Below are 20,356 nucleotides of genomic sequence, written 5' to 3' on the forward strand. Positions count from 1 at the left end.
GTGGAAGCCGTGGCCGCACTCCAGTGTGGCGGCCTGCACACATCCACACCTGTGACGTTCGTTGGGCCATGTGCTCCCGGTCCGCACTCAGCGGTGGGGCTTAAGCGGCCTAAGGCCGGTTAGGGCGCGAGGGCCCTGTGACCGACCGGGGCGTGGTTATCGTCTTGTTGGCGGCCCAGTCGGTCCAGGGTCCCGCCCAGGAGGCGAGCTAACCTGTCTGTCTTTTTATGTTTTCAGCTCCAGGACTGCAGGGAACGGGTCCCTGCCTGGTCTGCGTCCTGTGACGAGGAGCCTATATGTGTGTTTTGTGTTTCAGCTCAGGACGGCAGGGAACGGGTCCCTGTCTTGTCCCCGCCCTCCCGCCCCTTTGTTGTGTTTTGTGTGCTGCCACTGTAAGCTGCACATCTGGAGGGGAGTGCGGCTTTGGTGGGGGGGTCTGTCACGTTGTGGGGGGCCCCCTGCCGGTCACCCCCGTTTACAGCGGCAGATGTCCTGTTTTTGGTCACGTGATGTTCGTCCTTCAGGTGGGCGGGACCCGTGATCCGTCTCACCTGAGGGTCGTTTGTTCGTCTATATATGTCTTGTCTTTGTACCAGTTGACTGCTGGTTATTATATCCTTCATTTGGAACAATGCACGGGTTTTTGGTTTGCACACTTTCTATTAAACCATCCTTTCCCTGAAACTTGGCGTGATCGCTTCCTTTTTGAGTTGCTCACCCTGCCCGTCACAACATCCTAGATCTGAATGAATGAAATATTCTCATTGAATACTTTGTTCTGTACAAAGTTGAATGTGCTGACAACAGAATCACACAAAATCATCAATGGAAATCAAATTTATTAACCAATGGAGGCCTGGATTTGGAGCCACACACAAAATTAAAGTGGAAAAACACACTACAGGCTGATCCAACTTTGGTGTAATGTCCTTAAAACCCTCCTATTATGTGCATCCTTGTCAAACAGCCGTACTGTTTAGGGTCACTTTAACCCTGGTGCATGTTTAATTGTTTAAAAGATGTCTGAAACCAAAAAAATCCTAACAAACAGTGTGAATATTTAATTACTAACTACATTACTAATTATTCTATCAATATTTAGTGCAATGGTGTCCCTTACTTGTAACAGGTAATGGTTCAATTAGGATCGTTTTTCATAAAAATTTCCATGTTCAAACTATGATACCAAACACACACAACACTCTCATACACCTATACACACACACTCACACACATACACACACAAAAACACACATACACACACACACACACACACACATACACACACACACAAACACACATACACACTCTCATACACACACACACACATACACAGACACACACACAAACACACATACACACACACACTCTCACACACACACACACACATACACAGACGCACAAACACACACACACACTCTCATACACACATACATACACACAAACACACACACAAACACATACACAAACACACTATCATACACACACACACACACACAAACACACACACACAAATACACAAACACACATACACGCAAACACACACACACTCCCATATACACATACACACACACACATATACATACACACAAACACACACACAAACACATACACAAACACACACACTCAAACACACACACAAACACACACACAATTGTACACACACACATATACACACACACAAACACACACACAAATAAAAAAAATAAAAATAAATTTTTTTTAAAGGGTCAAAAATTTAAAAAAGGGTCAAATTTACCCGAACAGTATCTATGTGATATAAACATGCAGGGGGTGGTTGCAAATAACTGACATGAATTATTTTCATATAATATGTTGATTACACTAATTAACCCAAGCAGAAGAAGTTTCATACTGAAAAAAAATTTTTAAGTAGTTTTCTTACATCTTCAAACTTTGAAAAGGGTCAAATTGACCCACAACACGATAGGAGGTTAAAACAAGTCAAAATGAGGCTCAGTATTGTGTGTGGCCTCCACGTGCCTGTATGACCTCCCTACAACGCCTGGGCATGCTCCTGATGAGGTGGCGGATGGTCTCCTGAGGGATCTCCTCCCAGACCTGGACTAAAGCATCCGCCAACTCCTGGACAGTCTGTGGTGCAACGTGATGTTGGTGGATGGATCGAGACATGATGTCTCAGATGTGCTCAATCTGGATTCAGGTCTGGGGAACGGGCAGGCCAGTCCATAGCTTCAATGCCTTCATCTTGCAGGAACACACTCCAGCCACATGAGGTCTAGCATTGTCCTGCATTAGGAGGAACCCAGGGCCAACCGCACCAGCATATGGTCTACAAAGGGGTCTGAGGATCTCATCTCGTTACCTAAAGGCAGTCAGGCTACCTATGGTGAGCACATGGAGGGCTGTGCGGCCCTCCAAAGAAATGCCACCTCACACCATTACTGACCCACTGCCAAACCGGTCATGCTGAAGGATGTTGCAGGCAGCAGATCGCTCTTCAAGGCGTCTCCAGACTCTGTCACGTCTGTCACGTGCTCAGTGTGAACCTGCTTTCATCTGTGAGGAGCACAAGGTGCCAGTGGCGAATTTGCCAATCCTGGTGTTCTCTGGCAAATGCCAAGCATTAGCACAACCCCCATCTGTGGATGTCGGGCCCTCATACCATCCTCATGGAGTCGGTTTCTAACTGTTTGTGCAGACACATGCACATTTGTGGCCTGCTGGAGGTCATTTTGCAGGGCTCTGGCAGTGCTCTTCCTGTTCCTTCTTGCCCAAAGGCGGAGGTAGCGGTCCTGCTGCTGGGTTGTTGCCCTCCTACGGCCTCCTCCACGTCTCCTGGTGTACTGGCCTGTCCCCTGGTAGCGCCTCCAGCCTCTGGACACTACGCTGACAGACACAGCAAACCTTGCCACAGCTCGCATTGATGTGCCATCCTGGATGAGCTGCACTACCTGAGCCACTTGTGTGGGTTATAGAGTCCGTCTAATGCTACCACGAGTGTGAAAGGACCACCAACATTCAAAAGTGACCAAAACATCAGCCAGAAAGCATAGGTACTGAGAAGTGGTCTGTGGTCCCCACCTGCAGAACCACTCCTTTATAGGTGGGGTCTTGCTAATTGCCTCTCATTTCTACCTGTTGTCTATTCCATTTGCACAACAGCAAGTGAAATTGATTCACAATCAGTGTTGCTTCCTAACTGAACAGGTTGGTTTCACAGAAGTGTGGTTGACTTGGAGTTATATTGTGTTGTTTAAGTGTTCCCTTTATTTTTTTGAGCAGTGTATATAGTAACGCACCGCTTTTAATGACCAGTAACGTCAATGGCGTTGTAACGACAGGAAAAGTAATTAATTATATTATCCCGTTACTGACAAAATGATGCCGTTATTTTTAACGGCGTTATTCCCAACACTGCTGATTACTGGAGCGCTGTGCTTAAGGAATGTCTTTAAAAAAAAAATGTGCGATATTTTGTCAATTGTGATTTTTACACCCCAATCGAAATTTGTCCTCCGCTTTTAACCCATCTGTGCAGTCAGAACACACACACACACACACTAGTGATTACTAGGGGGCTGTGGATCCCACGTGCCCAGAGCGGTGGGCAGCCCTAGCCCGGCGCCCGGGGAGCAGTTGAGGTTAGGTGCCTTGCTCAAGGGCACCTCTGTCATGGCCTTGGGTCTGGGAATCGAACCCACGACCCTCCGGTCACAAGACCAGTTCCCTAACTGTCAGGCCATGACTGCCCCTGAAACCCACTGTGATGAATGTGACGGCAACCGTCATTCACGTTACATGGTTGCTTTAGAAATGTAAAATAGTCAAACAGAATGAACGTTAAGCGTTAAGAAGTGCTCGTTTCAAGGTCAATCAACTAAAGCCAGTTAGTGTAGGACGGAATAAACAGATGGATAAAATCGAGAACGATTATTTATTGGCAAGGGTAAAACAAACTGACCAGCAGACATTTAGAACCTCCATGTGTTAGAAACACATAATAGTACTATTTACGAGGTCTTTCCTAGGATATTTACAAAAAATATTTAACAATTTTCAACAAAACACAATAAAATGCAAAAAGATTTACGTTGCAATATGATTAAATACGATAAATGGGCAATATTCACCGTTAATCCAAGAGAAAAAACAGCTGGCACCGCACAATTATTCTCCAAGTACCTGTCGCTGCAGAAGCAAAAGTCCAGGGGGTGGAGCTGGATCTAGATCCAACTCCTCCCACCATCCATAGTTTCTTTTGGTCAATACAGGGGGCAGAGCTGGATCCAATCGAACTCCTCCTACCGTTCATATCTTTTCGTTGGTTTAAATTCATCACATTTCAATTGGTCATTAAACTAACACCTGTCGCTTACGTTTTCCGACCAGGAAATTTAAATCCAATAAATTCACCCTTAAGACTTTTACCGTTTAAAAATCAAAATGTTATTTAAATAACACGATACACGTTTTTAAAAAGTTTTCAAAACCGTGATATGCATCTATAGATGGATGGAAAAATGTAGTGAAGTTTTTCATCCATCCATCCATTATCTGAACCGCTTAATCCCGCTAGTCGGGGTCACGGGGGGGGCTGGAGCCAATCCCAACATCTCCGGGCGAAGGCAGGGTACACCATGGGCAGGTCGCCAGTCCACCGCATGGCCAACACACACGCACGCACGCACTCACACCTACGGGCAATTTAGCATGATCAATCAACCTAACACGCATGTCTTTGGACTGTGGGAGGAAACCGGAGTACCCGGAGGAAACCCACACAGGCACAGGGAGAACATGCAAACTCCACACAGAGCAGCCCAGACCGAGAATCGAACCCAGACCGCCTTGCTGTGAGGCGACAGTGCTAACCACCACACCACCGTGCCGCCCGTGAAGTTTTTCAGTGAACTGGTTAATGAGGATCATGGCCGTTACATGTACGCACTACTGAATAACAATCCCTCGAAGTGTCCATGCGGCAGAGGTGTATAATCCAGGTTCAAAAAGTAAAAGTCCTCACCAGGATTTTGCTCAAGCTTGCTAGATTTTCTAATTAGTGCAATCCAGGTAAAATGAGTGGAATCAACACAATACAGGAAGCCTGAGCAAAATCCTGGTGAGGTCTTTTACTTTCTGAACCTGGATTATACACCTCTGCCATGCGGTACCGAACAGCACAACCATTACAAATTATAAGTAACTACAGCAAACACTAATTAATTTAACAGTTTATGTACAATATGAAGAACACAACATACATAAATATGTAATACATCTGTATTCTGTTTAGCTAACCGCTCGTCTTCTAACATCAGTTTTTACCGTCACTTACTTAGACACCTAGATTAGATAAACTTAACAGTGGTTGTTCGTGCAAACAGAAACAGTCAGATTTAGTATAATCACCAAAGGAAACTAGTTATTAGCATTAGCAAGATGAAAATTGGTTTATTATGAACTTACTTTCACATTCGTGATTGTTCACAAATGAACGGCAAGTGAGTAAATAAGAATAGCAATGTAGGACGGCAACAGTGATTTGGGATGGCTGATCTGATACAACTCCTGCATAGTGCAATTACTTCAGACCAATGAAAACACAACAGTGGGAGGAGTTGGATCTAGATCCAGCTCCATCTCTGGACTTTTGCTTCTGCAGCGAGGGGTATCTCGGGGTAGCACAGATTTTCAGAACACCGGGGGTGTCACAAAACACAAATAAGTCCTGCGCCACAATCTATAAAATAATAACAGATTAAAAACTCTTGCAGAAATGCTGATAGAGCAGATGTTATGCATTATATTTTGGAAGTTTGAGGTAAAGCTTGAGTTGAAATATCCTGCAGAAGACTTTATTATTAAGTTAATTGGTAGGATACAGTCAACTATGGATATGAGGAAATAGGGAACAAACTCCCTGCAGGGAGGTTAAAGGATGAGTTCAGTGATTTGGGTCTTAACACACTACAATCATAGTGTCTTTTATCTGTTGTTAGTGATGTTACAGATAGTTAGCATAGTTTTTTACCACTGTTGACTGAAGGCATCACTGTCTATTTAAAACATTTAATTGGTGAACATTGTCTTTTTAAAAACCGGTTTCCTAAGAGAAATCTTTTACCCAAACACCATTTCATGATTCCTTATCCAGGAAAGAAACGACATTGTCTTCTTTTGCCACTGGTAGAAATCTAACTCTAAAACTGAATGTGTTGCTGAACACCAGTGTCTCAGTCACCATGGAGATGAATATTGCCCAGGCTTGGTTGCTGATGTGAAGAAATGCCTGTTTTCCAGAAAAAAGACTATATAATAGTGAGAGATCAACATGTACTTTTAGATGTTACAGCACTGGTGTTTTAATGAGCATTTTTCATGCATTTAAATTTGTTTTCCCCCAAATATTTGCAACATTTGTGTTATTGTCAAAGAGCTTGCATACCACAGTTTGTTTTGCAAATGGTTTATATAATGGATGATTACAGCTGAGCTGTTGTACCATACTGCCATATGATTTCTTTATTTTGAATTGGTGGCCATTCATTCTGTTGAAGATGGCAAAGTTTTAAAACTTTTTTTTTTTTTTTTTGCTGAGGATAATTTGTTTTAATTATTAGTTATTTTGTTATATCTATGTTATTTATGAACTTTTAATTTTATACAGTCGGTTATTGTGGTCTTTGACACTGCAGTCAACAGATATCTCAAATGTCACTTCCTGTTGGGTAAAGATGAGTTAAATTAAAGATATAACATTAATATAGGTAATAAACATTAATAAAGCTATATTAAACAGTAATAAAGATATAATTAACATTAATAAATATATAATAAACATTATTAAAGATATAATGAACATTCATAAAGATATAATAAAAAAATATAAAGATATAATAAACATTAATGAAGATATAATACACCAGTGGTTCCCAAACTTTTTCTGCCATGCCCCCCTTTAGTAGATGAGAATATTTTTGCGCCCCCCCCCCCCCCCCCCCCCCCCCCATACTGACTAGGGATGTGTTGAAAACTTACAAAAACAATAGGTTCACAACTTTGGTTAAACATGAAAAAAATAAACTGTAAGAAACCTTTTAAATGGTTCAAGAATTCTAAATATAATTTAAAATAAATAAGGAGATGAAATAAGAGAAACAGCAATACATATGCGGCTAGTTTGCAAGCGCAGACATCACGCAGAGCACAAAGCATGTAACGGCCAGAAATATGTGTAGGCTACTGTGTCTTTAAGGGAGCGAGTGGAGCGCGCGTATGGAATATTGTTTTTTTTAGCTTTCTGCCGTAGACCGAGTCAGACCACTGCTCTTTATTTTATTTCTGTAAGTAACGCATTAAATGAGCTTTGGACAACTCACCAGTTCATGTATGAACAGTGAAGTATTGCTGTAGCCCAGGTTTATTTTGGTCAACCAGCAAATAAGTGGAATACCACCAGCGCGAGTATTAAGGTTGAACTAACTCCGAAAGGCAAGCAATACAAGCATAGAATTTGCCTGAATAGATATGTTTTTATGGATCGGTCACATTGTCCCCGATACCCGATCTAGAATTTTTTCAGATATTAATATCGGAATCGGTGCATCCCTAATATTGACACATGTGCACGTTTTACTTTCAAGCTCCGCGCCCCCCCTGCAATAGCTCCGCGCCCCACCTAGGGGGCGCGCCCCCCACTTTGGGAACCACTGTAATACACAGTAATACGTCCGGTATGTTTCTTCTGTATTCCATAGTCTATAAATAATACTGTTTATAGACAGTTGCCTCTATAAAGTTGCCAAAAATAATGAATTTGAATGAATACATTAAGAGTGGAGTTACCTGTTGAGTAAAAATTAGTTAACAGATTGTTACATAGAGTTAATGTGTTATATTTACTCAAACTTTGGCTCTGGTGGTAGTTATTTTTACACTGTAGTGAGTGGGACCATATGTTATCTGAGACACTGTTAAATTAAACTGTACGAGTTTATTTAACAGTCAATTTTTCTGTGTACTTTCCCCTGACCCCATATACTGTCTGTCTCAACTGTGCCTCCTTTCCAAATAAGAGCAATACCAATCATACATCCATTTGTTTTTAAAAGTGTTTTAAGCCGCATCTTAGTTCTTCTGTATTTGTCTTCCTTGTTCCACAGAAGTAAATCTGTAGGCAAAATTCTTAGCATCAAGAGCAGAAAGTATATGTTATGAATGCAAAACAGAAAAAATATATCAAAAGTATATTTTAAAAATATAATTGGTTATTTGAAACTTATTTTCGTTTGCATTTTGACAAGTTTTTAGTTCCATTGTTTTTGTTTTTTTGGATTGTCCCAGTAAGGTATTTTGCTTCTGGAATCTCTCTTTGCTTCTGCTTCGCTTTTTGCTTCTGACTTTTGGAACACATTTCACGTATGGGAGGGTCTTCGATGAAGGCGTTCCTCTGCAATCTCCATTGGTCACTGATTCCAGACTGACACAGAGCTCTGAAACCACCTCTGGGACCATGCCACGCCCACCCCACCAGCTTCCCAGTGTTTTCAAACATGGCGGAACACGGGGGTTCTGTTTCACAGCATCATGTGTTTTACCGTTAAAGTTTATACAAAGGTTATAGTGAATTGCTAAATGGTTTGTAGATATTGCAAATGTAATAACCAGGGTTGCCAACTTTTCAAGTTCACTTGGAGTGAGATTTGATGTTTTGTTTGGGGGGGGGGGGGGGGGGGATTGCTGGCGAGTGTAAATGATTGGGGGGGGGGGGGGGGGGGGGGTGGACACAAATTAAGTATTATATCGCCAGTGGTTGGCGAACTAGTAATTCATTGAATCATAGATGTAGATCACAGATAAATAAACTACATTTGATGAAGATCAAAACATAACAAAACAAACAACTGCATTCAATAGATGCGCGAGCTCCAGAAACGTCATTGCTCAGCGTCAGTTTCTATTGGCTATCCATTCTAGAAAATTAAACTAAATGCAGATTGAACTAAATATAAATGATAAACATTAATATAATTATACTGCAATCATAAATATTCTAAACTATACAAATACTAAATACATCCAAGGAATACCTAAATATGAGCATATATTATTAAATAGAAAATGGCACCAATATTTCCGGCCCCTAATTGCTCATCATAGGGATGACAATTACACTAAACAAACTTAAACAGTCATTTTCTATACTCTAATCCCCATTACATACTTGTATTAAGGTCTAAACATGAACTAACTTAAATCACACTACTCAGCAAATAATTAACTGAATGAAAATGTCTCCAGCAAGAGACACAATTTGTCGATGGGCCTATCAAGGGTGTTGGTCTTCGTTTTCACAAGGACCCGACGAACAAACCCTTGGGCATCGGGAATGGTCTACTCCACTTTTCCCATCAACCAGGACCCTCTTGGAGCTCTTTCATCTACAATGAGTACGACGTCACCCTCTTTCATGTTTCTCTTCCTTTCCAGCCACTTCTGCCGTTCTTGTAGGAGGGGCAAGTATTCTCTAGACCACATATGTCAAAGTCAAGGCCCGCGGGCCAGATCCGGCCCGCGAATTGATTATCTATGGCCCCCTGGATGATATTTAATTACTATTAGAACCGGCCCGCAGGCCACAGCCGCCCGCTGGTGTTTTGCACGCACAAACACTACATTCCCCACAATGCAACGGTAGCCCGCGAAGTCACTGCAGCGCACACAAGCGGCAAAGGTCCGCTCTGCGAAAATGACGTAATCGCAGTGGCTCCGCCCGTGGGCGAGGGCGTCGCGCGCTGTCGATTCGCGGGGTCATGCACCTCTCGAATTTTGTAACGTTGTGCGCACCAGCACGTTAAACTTAATTAAGTTAAATTTTTATACATATATTCGAAATGATTCGACATAATTCGCTTTTATTCACATTATTTAATGGTTGTTTATTTTCAGAACGCCCAATCTTAACGTCTTCACGTTCTCTCATGTTTCGTCCTGGAACTACAAGAGGCTCGTATTTGTTAACTGTTCAGTCAGACAGATATTTGTTGTGAAACGAAGTAATTACAATTTCAAGCATTTTCAAGTACTTTAGCCTAAATTCCAGCACTTTTCAAACCTTTATTACTTTATTCATTTAATGTACAGGACATGTTTTCTTTGAAGGAAGTTTGTTTTTATCTGTTTGCTTGTTGAAAAATGTTTTCACTTGAAATTACTGACAGATCCATAAGAAAGTATTGCTTTATTCATTTAAGCATTAAATAATAAACACTGTGTTAGGTCTTGGTTCAATAGGCTATGTGCAATCATTTCAATGTTTTAATAAACATTGAACCAGTCCGGCCCTCGGCTTGTAGCAAATTTGGTTTTTTGGCCCTCGGTGCATTTGACTTTGACATCCCTGCTCTAGACCAACGTTTCCAAAAGATGTCAGAGATATACTGCACCTGCCTCCATCTCCGTTTGCAGTACAGATCTTCTTTCCGAAATGTGCCCGGAGGGAGTGCTGGCTTTCCCTTGAGCAGAAGGAGATGGTTCGGCATCAGTGGCTCGAGGTCGTCGACATCATCCGATGACTTGGTAAGGGGTCTACTGTTGATCATTGCTTCCACTTCGCACATCACAGTGTGCAGACAATCATCATCAACAGACTGGAGCTTCAGAACACTAGTAAGCACTTTGCGCACTGTTCTTATTTGACACTCCCAAATCCCACCATGGTGCGATCCAGTTGGCGGGTTAAAGATCCAGGTAACTCCCCTTTTATTTTGTTTTTTTTATTGATCTTCTTGTCTGTAAAGCACTTTGTGAGCTGATCTGGAAAAGTGCTATATAAATAAAGATTACTTACTTACTTTGCAGCAGAGCTTCAGAGATCTGGGACTGATTCCATTCCTTCATTGCCTTACGGAGCTCGTGTTCTGCAGCTACTAGGTTAGTACCGTTATCAGACCTCATAACTTTTACTTGTCCTCGTCTCGCAATGAAACGTCTCACTGCGTTTATACAAGAGCCTGTGTCCAGTGAGTGTGCGATTTCAATGTGAACGGCTCTGATTGTAAGGCAAGTAAACAACACTCCATAGCGCTTGACTTACGCTGTCCATGCTTGACTTCAAAGGGACCGAAATAGTCTACGCCAGGGATGGGCAACTGGCGGCCCGCGGGCCGCACACAGCCCTCGTCCTCACTCAGTGCGGCCCGCAAATAGATCATAATAATTTAATAATTAAAAGAAGAAAAAAAACGATATAGCAGGACTGTTTTGTTCTTGTCACGTAGGGCTACGCCCCCCCTCTCCTAGCTGCATAGTTGCCAAGTTCGCGGTTTTCACGCCAAATTGGGCTTGTTTGAAAGTCCAGGCATGGGTTAAAATTCTGGGGTTACTTTTGGGCTACTTTTGAGTTGGGCCACCGCGGGAGTTACAAGTCAACACAAAGAATCGATCGCGATATAATACTTAATTTGTCTCCATTTTACACTCGCCACCTTCCCTCTGTCTGCCACACCCGTGTCGTCATTGTGTTCAGTTGTGTCTAGTTTAGTCCTGTGTACTTGTATCTCTGTGTTTCGCCCGTTGTCGGTTATTTGTGGTTTGTTCGGTTTTGTGGATTATGTCATCGCTGTTCTGGTATTTTCCGTTGTGTTTCTCCGTTGTGAACGGCTCTCCTGTTATGACTCCTGCCTGTCCTGTTGACCACTTGGACGGCTCTCCCGTTTTGACCCGTGCCTGTACAAACGACTTCGCCTATGGAATTCCCCTTATTAAATTTCGCTCTTCTCAGTGTGTGTCCGCCTCCTCCCTCCGTAACGCGCGACGCGTAACAGTTCTTTGATATGAAGGAGTTCAAATTCCTTTTTGCACTTTTTTATTAAGCAAATGTTTAGTCTTTGTTGCTTATTAAGGACATGTTAATGCATTTATATGCAGAAAATAGATGTATGTTGGTGCAATAAACATACAGATCTGAATTCATTTAAAATGTGTTAATTTGTAGTGTCTTTTATATCCAATTATTTGAAGTGCGTGGTCATGTGGCCCTTCAATGATAGTGCTGAAAAAAATTTGGCCCTCTTTATCATGGAAGTTGCCCATCCCTGGTTTACACCGACGTTAGTGAACGGCGGGTGATCTGGCTGAAGACGATCTGGAGGTAGATTCGCCATCTTCTGTTCACCAACAGCAGCTCGACTCCTTCGGCATTTCACACACTTTGAAAGCACACTTCTCACCGCTGCGTTCCCTTTGCATATCCAGACTCTGTCTCAGCCGAGCGAGAGTGTGGTTCCTCCCTCAATGTCCTGTCTCCTCATGTGCGTTCCTTATGACCAAGGTTGTAACGTAATGATTCTTGGCTAGAATAGCCGGATGCCTTGTGTGTTACGGTAAGGCTGCATGGTGCAGTCTTCCATCAACCTGGAGGACACCCTCTTGAAGGAAAGGATCCAATCTCACGATAAAGCTGCTTCTCCTGATCGTATTACCCTTCTGCAGTGCACAAAGCTTCTCATGAAAGGTTTGCCTTTGGCTGAACTGAATGATGGCAGTCTCTGCTCTCCTGATGTCCTGGACAGTCAGACGAGCTCCTTTCAGGCCAGATTTCCACTTCTGCCTATGGTCTTCAACGATCTTGGATTTCACATTTTGACTGTCTAGAGACTGGGTTTGAGACTCAAAGATCTTCCTTTGTTCACACAGATTTTTAAGCAACTCCTTCAGTTGCTTTAAGCAACATCCAAGCAACAGCCTTCCTCAGACTGTGCCAGTTGGACTAATGATGAATCAGCTTGAAGAGAGGATCTGTGCTTGAGTTGATGGTTTTGATGATTTTCACGGTGACCTTGCGCTTCACCTCAACATCATCATCACTTATATCTCTTGAGAACTCTGAAAGAACCGGCCAGTGAGACTCATCTTTGGCAAGGAAGGCAGGTCCTTCCATCCAACTCTGACATTTCATGAAATGCTCTGCCCTCATTCCTCGTGATGCGTGGTCAGCTGGATTAGAAAAAGTGTTGACATATCTCCACTGTGCTGGCCTTGTGTTCTCTCTGACTACTGACACTCTATTTGCCACAAAGGGTTTAAAGTGAGCGCCGTCATTGTGTATGTATTGGAGAACAGTGGTGCTATCTGTCCATAGCATAGACTCTGTAGGAGCCAAAATGACTTCCATGTTGTTTCTGACCATTTCCTGTTTTTTAGTGGGACTGACTACTACAGACTCATTGAGGTCCATCCAAAGTTCTCGCTTCATGAGCTTGTCCATTTTCACCGCGATGGTAGCGGCTGTCAGCTCTAGACGTGGCACAGTGACTGGCTTAAGCGGTGTCACTCTGGATTTTCCAAGAAGAAAAGAGCAACAGACTTGATTGTGGCTGTTCTCGATGCAAATGTTGCTGACAACTCCATAGCCCCTCTTGCTAGCGTCAGAGAAATGGTACAGCTGTGCTGATGCTACTGGACCAAATCCCTCAGGTTTGATGCACCTCTTCACAGAGAAGCTGGCGAACTGGCTCAAGTCAGACAGCCAGGCAAATCTCTTCAGGAATCTCATCATCCCAGGAAAGTTTCATTCGACACAGATCCTGCACGATGGTCTTAGCGAGAAGAATGAACGGCGACAGGAAGCCAAGGGGGTCATAAATCGAGCTTACGACTCATAGGATACCCCTTCTGGTGACAGGCATGTTCTTCACGAGAATGCGGAACCTGAAGGAATCTGATTCTATGCACCAGTCCACTCCAAGTGCCTTTTCCATGGGTAGCTCATCCTTGTCCAGATCTAAATTATTGATCTCCTTTGCACGCTCATGTTCTGGAAGTGATGCCAATACTTCACGGCTGTTGCTAGACCATTTAACCAAATGGAATCCTCCACTCACACAGAGTGCAATGAGATCTTTGGTCAAGGAAATAGCCTCCTTCTCATCAGACACTGAGACAAGACAGTCGTCTACATAGAAATGCTCATAAACTGCAGTTACTGCCTCAGGCGATGACACGTTTCCCGTCCTCTGCGGTCCGCCTCAAAGCGTAGTTGGCACAGCTCGGGCTGGACTTGGCTCCGAACAAGTGAACAACCATCTTGTACTCACGCAGAGGCAGGTTCAGATCTCCCTCTGGCCATCGGAGGAATCGCAAAAGATCGGAATCTTCATCAGGGACTCTCACCTGGTGGTACATCGCTTCAATGTCGGAGATGAGTGCGACGCGATCATGGCGAAATCATGTCAGAACTCCAACAAGACTGTTTGTGAGGTCCGGCCCCTGTAACAACTCCTCGTTCAGCGACTTCCCTTGGAAAGAAGAGGCGCAATCAAAAACAACCCGCAACTTCCCCTTCTGCGGATGGATCACGCCATGATGGGGAATATACCATACTCGGCCATCGTTGCGGTTGCGCTTGTTGGCAGGGACTTCCACAGCATATCCTTTGCTCAGCAGGTCTGACACGAAGGCTGTGTAGTCATCATGAAAGCTGGAGTTCTTACTGAGTTTTCTTTTCAGGCTTGATGCTCGTTGCTCAGCAACACACTTGTTGTTCGGCAACACCACGTCTTTGTTTCTTAGAGGCATACCAATGCAGTAGTGTCCATCGATTTTCGTGGTCGTCTCAGTCACACGCTGCATGAATTGGATGTCTTCTCGCGACATTTCTGACTTCTCTTCGCAGGCTTGCTCTGGAAAGTCATGATTGTACTGCCATAACAGCATGCTGTCCACACTGCTGACTGACACTCTGTTGACCAAAGCACCATGGCTGAAGTGGTTTGACTTGTGCTCATTGACTTTCTTCAGAGGGCCATTTACTACCCAACCAAGGGTTGTCTTTTTGTCTTTATGGCATAAGGCCCATAATTTTGACTGTGGATTATTTTCCACGGCTCCATTGCAGAGTGAGCATTCATTCCAATGAGCATCTCCACATCTGCATCAATCTGTGGTAGCCGCACTTCTTTATGCAAATACGGCCATCTTTCTAAGTCCTTTTCTACCGGAACATTCTCCTTTGTTACAGGTATGTCCGTGTGGGCGTACACATCTGGCAGGCCGATGTACTTGTTCTCTGTCAAACCGCACACCTCTAGATCAGAAAGGAGCAGCAGGAAGCAGGACAGAGGCTTCTCCTGACCCATGGTACGGAGTAACTCTTGAGTCCTCTTACCATTGACACCAAGTCGCTTCATCAATCTTTCGGAGCAGAACGTTGCTGAACTTCCTGAGTCCATGAACGCATACACTTCTACAGTGTGTTGCTCTTCTTAGATTTGATGCGCACTGGCACAATGGAAAGGATACAGTCACTGCCTCCGGCCCTGGTGACTGCTGAGAGTTTACTCTTGGATAACACTTGCTCTTGTGGAGTTGAGTGTTCACTGGCAAAGCCTTCACTTGATTTCTTAGGCTTGGGAATTGCTTGGTTGCCATCTTCCTCTCTTTTCATGTGGAACAGAATAGGGTATTTCTTACTGCAAATGTCATACATTGCTTTCTTTTTGCAATCTTTTCCCATGTGCCCTTGAGTGAGACACCCGAAGCAAAGGCCTTTTCCTTTAAGGAACTCGATTCTTTTTTTATTCTGCAGACTTCTAATTTCGTTGCATGCACTGAGAGCGTGTCTCTTGTTGCAGTACAGACATGGCTCTTTAAATGCATTGCTAGTCTGCTTGGTCTTTCTTGATTCAGATGAATTATCTACTGGCATTATGCTTGTTGCTAGGCCAGTGGTTCTTTTCAGCAGACCTGTTGAAGGTTTAATGCTGGGCTTAGACTTTTCTTTTGCATCAGATGGGTCTTTGACGTCACCAAACACTGGATCTGAAGCTATCTTAGCTTGTCTGTTAATGTACCTCACCAGATCTGCAAAGTTTGCTCTTCTTTCTTTCTCTTGGATGTCAAAATCTACGACTCTCCATCTTTCGCGAAGCCTGAAGGGAAACTTGTGTACAATGATCCGAAGGTTGCTCGGGCTGTTCATTTCCTCTAGGTACTCCAAGTTGTTTATCACATTGTTGCATCCAGTGAGAAAGATAGAGAAGCTGTGAAGTGACTTAGCATCTTCTGCTTTGATTTGAGGCCATTTGACAACCTTGTCGACGTAGGCCGCAGCTATTCTCTGTTCGCTGCCATAGTGATAAGGCAAAAGCTTTCTTGCCTCCCCATAACCATGTTGTGCACTCATGTGTTGGCAACTTCTCACCAGTTCTCTTGGCTCACCTGTGGTGAATTGTTCTAAGTAATACAAACGATCTGCATCATTATCTGTCCGATTGTGAATGATGTGATCGAATGCCCTCAGGAACGGCAGGAACTCAAGAAGATCGCCACTGAATTCAGGAACTTTTCACTGAGGTAAGTTGGCTAGTCTTTGTTGTGTGACTAACATTTCAGTGATATCCTTCTGTTTCAATATCACTTCACCTAGTTCAACTTGCCTTGCACCAGGACATGTACCTGCAACATCTTCGTTTTCTGTCTTGATGTGCACATGAGACACATGCCTAGCTGGAACATAAAATGTTATCTGGGATCTCTAGTTGGATAGCTAGTTGGTTTTGGTCTGGACCATGACGTGGGATGGCTGTTGCTGCATGCATGTTCTTGTTCAGGTATGAATGCATCCCATCTTCCATGTTCTCATACTCTTCCAGCACCTGTAGCTTTGCTGTGGACTCTGCAAGAGCAGTCCCAAAATCTAGCTTCTCCATTTGAGTTTTAATCTGAATTTTCTGAAACTTCAGCTGTGCAGCTAGCTGTGCTTCCATTTGAGCCGCTTGCAACTGCAGTGCTTCTTTCTTATCAATTGCGGCTGCACGCGCCAGTAAAGCTGCTCGATGAGCTTCCTCTTTCCTACGCATAGATGAGGCACGAGATGACACATTGGATCCCTTTGAGTGTCTACTGCTTACACTTTGTGCTGAGACTGAAGCATGCTTCTGTTGCACCATGGACGCACTGTCTTCTGGATGCACTTCTTCAGCAGCAGGCTCTTCAACAGGACGCTGTGACACTGCGTCCTGTGCTTGCTGTCTTACTTCTATTATCCACTGCTCCAAAGTGGTCAAAAAGTTCTCATACTTGGTGAAATTAGGCTCACTCCAATACAGCTGGTCAGCTTTTCTTTCTTCTTCTGACAACAGTTCACTTTAGGGCTGCCGCGATTAGTCGATACAGTCGACGACGTCGACGCTGAAAATACACATCGGTTTTGTTTTTTTATATTTACTTTTTTGTTTTTATGTTTATTAATGTTCCATTTTAATTTCTAAAATGCGTCCGTTCAAAGAAATGTTTTTCCTCAACGCGTGACATCAGAGTCTCCAGTCATTGGTCAGCGCCACTCAAAATAAAATGCCGGCTGCAGCGGAGCCAAAGGAGCTTCGCAAAAGTCTACAGCAGGGGTCGGCAACCTGTGGCACGCGTGCCACTGCTGGCATGCTGAGGCATACTCACTGGTACGCGCCACGTTGGACCAGCGCATCAGCAAAAAAATATAATAATAAAAAATCTCAGACAGAGAGCTCGATCCTCCAATCGAAATCGCTCCTCAACGCTCTGCACTCAACACCCGCCACAGACCCATGTTTAAATTTAGCCTAATACAAATCAGTTCGCCTACCTGATAACGTTACAAGAGAAAGAGCCGAAGCCGTCAAACATGCCGTGGCTAGGTATGGCAAACAGTCCAGCTCTCAAAGTCTTAAAGTAGGGTGACTAAACGTCCGTATGTCCCGGGACATGTCCGTATTTCCCGTCCTGCCCCGGATTTAAGTGAGGAAATGTCCTGGTTTTTAAATTACTTTCATTGGACCATTAAATTTTTAATTTACAGGCACTACGGCCGCACAGTGCGTAATCCCTGAGCCGCGTCAAAGCTGGATTATTTATTATGGATTATACTGTAGCGCGCGTGACTGTACGAGTGACTGTAGCGCGCAACACCGCACACCTCGCGCAAACCTGCACGAAAGGCGGAGGCGTTTAAACTCGCTGCGTCACAATCTTTGCAGTGTTCTCTGAAACGATATGTGGTAGTATAAAGAAATACCCCTCAAAAACAGGGGAAGGAACATTTACCTGACGAATTTTAATGTTGCATTGTGTTTCAGGTTTGAAAAGTGCTGGAATTTAGGCTAAAGTGAGGGCAGCCCTGTTCTTAATCAGAATGTAGACAGCGTGACTGTCGGTACGCAACATGCAACAGTTTCTTTGTTTGTTGTTCTGCAGAAAATTTATCGTTTAGACTAGTCAACCAATCGATAGTCGATAGTTGAATCGATAGAAAAATAGTCGTTAGTGGCAGCCCTAGTTCACTTACTGTATTATTCACTTCAATAAAATCATTCAGTAATTTTGAGTATTCTCGCAGATGATCCTTCTCTACTACATGAGCATTGGAATAATTTGTCATTAAATTTTCAATTTCCTCTGCTTTGGAGACAAGACGTGCTAAACCATGTTTTCTTAAAGTCATTTGCTTATCAAGTTTCTCTTCTAGTGCCTTTGGAGTTAACTTGACCCTTCTTTTAGTGTCTAGCTCGACATTGCCCTCCATCTTGTTTCCCTCTTCAGACATTTGGATAGCTATTTATGTTAGATAAGTCTCAGCAAACTCTTGTGAACCTCTGAAATCCAAATAAGCTTTCCTTTAATCTTAAAACACGTAGTTTTCCAAGGCAAGATTTAAAACTTTATTTCCAGAAGCAAACGTGAGCTTCTTCTATGCTGATATGACTTGCTAACAATAACACGTTTCTCCAACCATCATGTAGCGTCTTAGCTAGCAGCTTAGTACCTCTTGAAACTTTTAATGATGACTCAGCCACTTTACTTGGCATCGGTAACCACAGTATTCAGTCATCGATTTTTCGTCACTACTGGCGAAAACACGTAGTTTTCCAAAGCAAGATTTAAAACTTTATTTCCAGAAGCAAACGTGAGCTTCTTCTACGCTGATATGACTTGCTAACAATAACACGTTTCTCCAACCGTCATGTAGCGTCTTAGCTAGCAGCTTAGTACCTCTTGAAACTTTTAATGATGACTCAGCCACTTTACTTGGCAACGGTAACCACAGTATTCAGTCATCAATTTTTCGTCACTACTGGCGAAATATGAAGCATTACCTTAATTGCTCATTCAATCGTAATGTACTCATCCAGCATCACTTAAGTCATCTGGAGATCCGATGGTGTACACCGCGCTCAGTCCTCCTTAGCCGTCTAGCTTCAGCGCGACCCACGCATGCTAAGCTTCCGTCGGTTTTCCGCGAATCTTCTCTCGCCCTCGGCTTAATGTAGTGGCTAAATGTTTGTTCTTAAATTGTTGACAATTTCTTTCTTATCATTCATACAAATAACCACTCAGTCAAACGGAATGAACGAGTCTACGCATGTTAAAGTTTGAACGATGGTAGAAAACGGTGTGCTCGCGTCTTTACTGAAGATCAAAACATAAAAAAACAAACAACCGCATTCGATAGATGCGCGAGCTCCAGAAATGTCATTGCTCAGCGTCAGTTTCTATTGGCTAGCCATTCTAGAAAATTCTACACATTAAACTAAATGCAGATTGAACTAAATATAAATGATAAACACTAATATAATTATACTGCAATCATAAATATTCTAAACTATACAAATACGAAATTCATCCAAGGAATACCTAAATATGAGCATAAATTATTAAATAGAAAATGGCGATACATTATATTTTAAATATATACTTTTGATATATTTTTTTCTGTTTTGCATTCATATACTTTCTGCTCTTGATGCTAAGAATTTTGCCTGCAGATTTACTTTTGCTTCTGTAGAACTTTTGAAACAAAAATCACAATATACTCACGGGTATGGTCTACATAGTCCCAATGTGCATAACTGAATCTTGAACAGTTTTTTTCACTATTCATTGCTTTGCCAACAGTTAGTTGTTAATTCAAATTCACGTTAGTCTATTTGAATATATGAATTAAAGAGACAGAGAGAGATTAAAGTTTGAAAGGCGTCTGATGAGTAACGTCAACCAGGTTAGTGAGAGCGGAAGCTGCAGATCCCGGCGCGAGCTGACCTGTGGAGTTCCCGTGATAACCTCCAACCACCACCATTAGCTCCTGTTCGATTTTTCTTCATATAATAATGTGTTCGAGTTGCCCATTAGACTATATCAGATGCAGTCATATAATTTTAACATTTATAGCAATGGGTTTGAGTTTTGCTCATTATTAGACTACAACATATAATAAAATATAAGGCGAGAAAAAACTTTCTTGATAAACTATCGGGACTGCCGGGATTTTTTTAAAGGATGTCTAAACGTTTACGTTGAATAACGTTGCTTATCAACTAGTCATAAAAACCAAAATAAAACT

This window comes from Brachyhypopomus gauderio, chromosome 2 (assembly GCF_052324685.1).
Source record: "Brachyhypopomus gauderio isolate BG-103 chromosome 2, BGAUD_0.2, whole genome shotgun sequence".
NCBI classification, from domain to species: domain Eukaryota; kingdom Metazoa; phylum Chordata; class Actinopteri; order Gymnotiformes; family Hypopomidae; genus Brachyhypopomus; species Brachyhypopomus gauderio.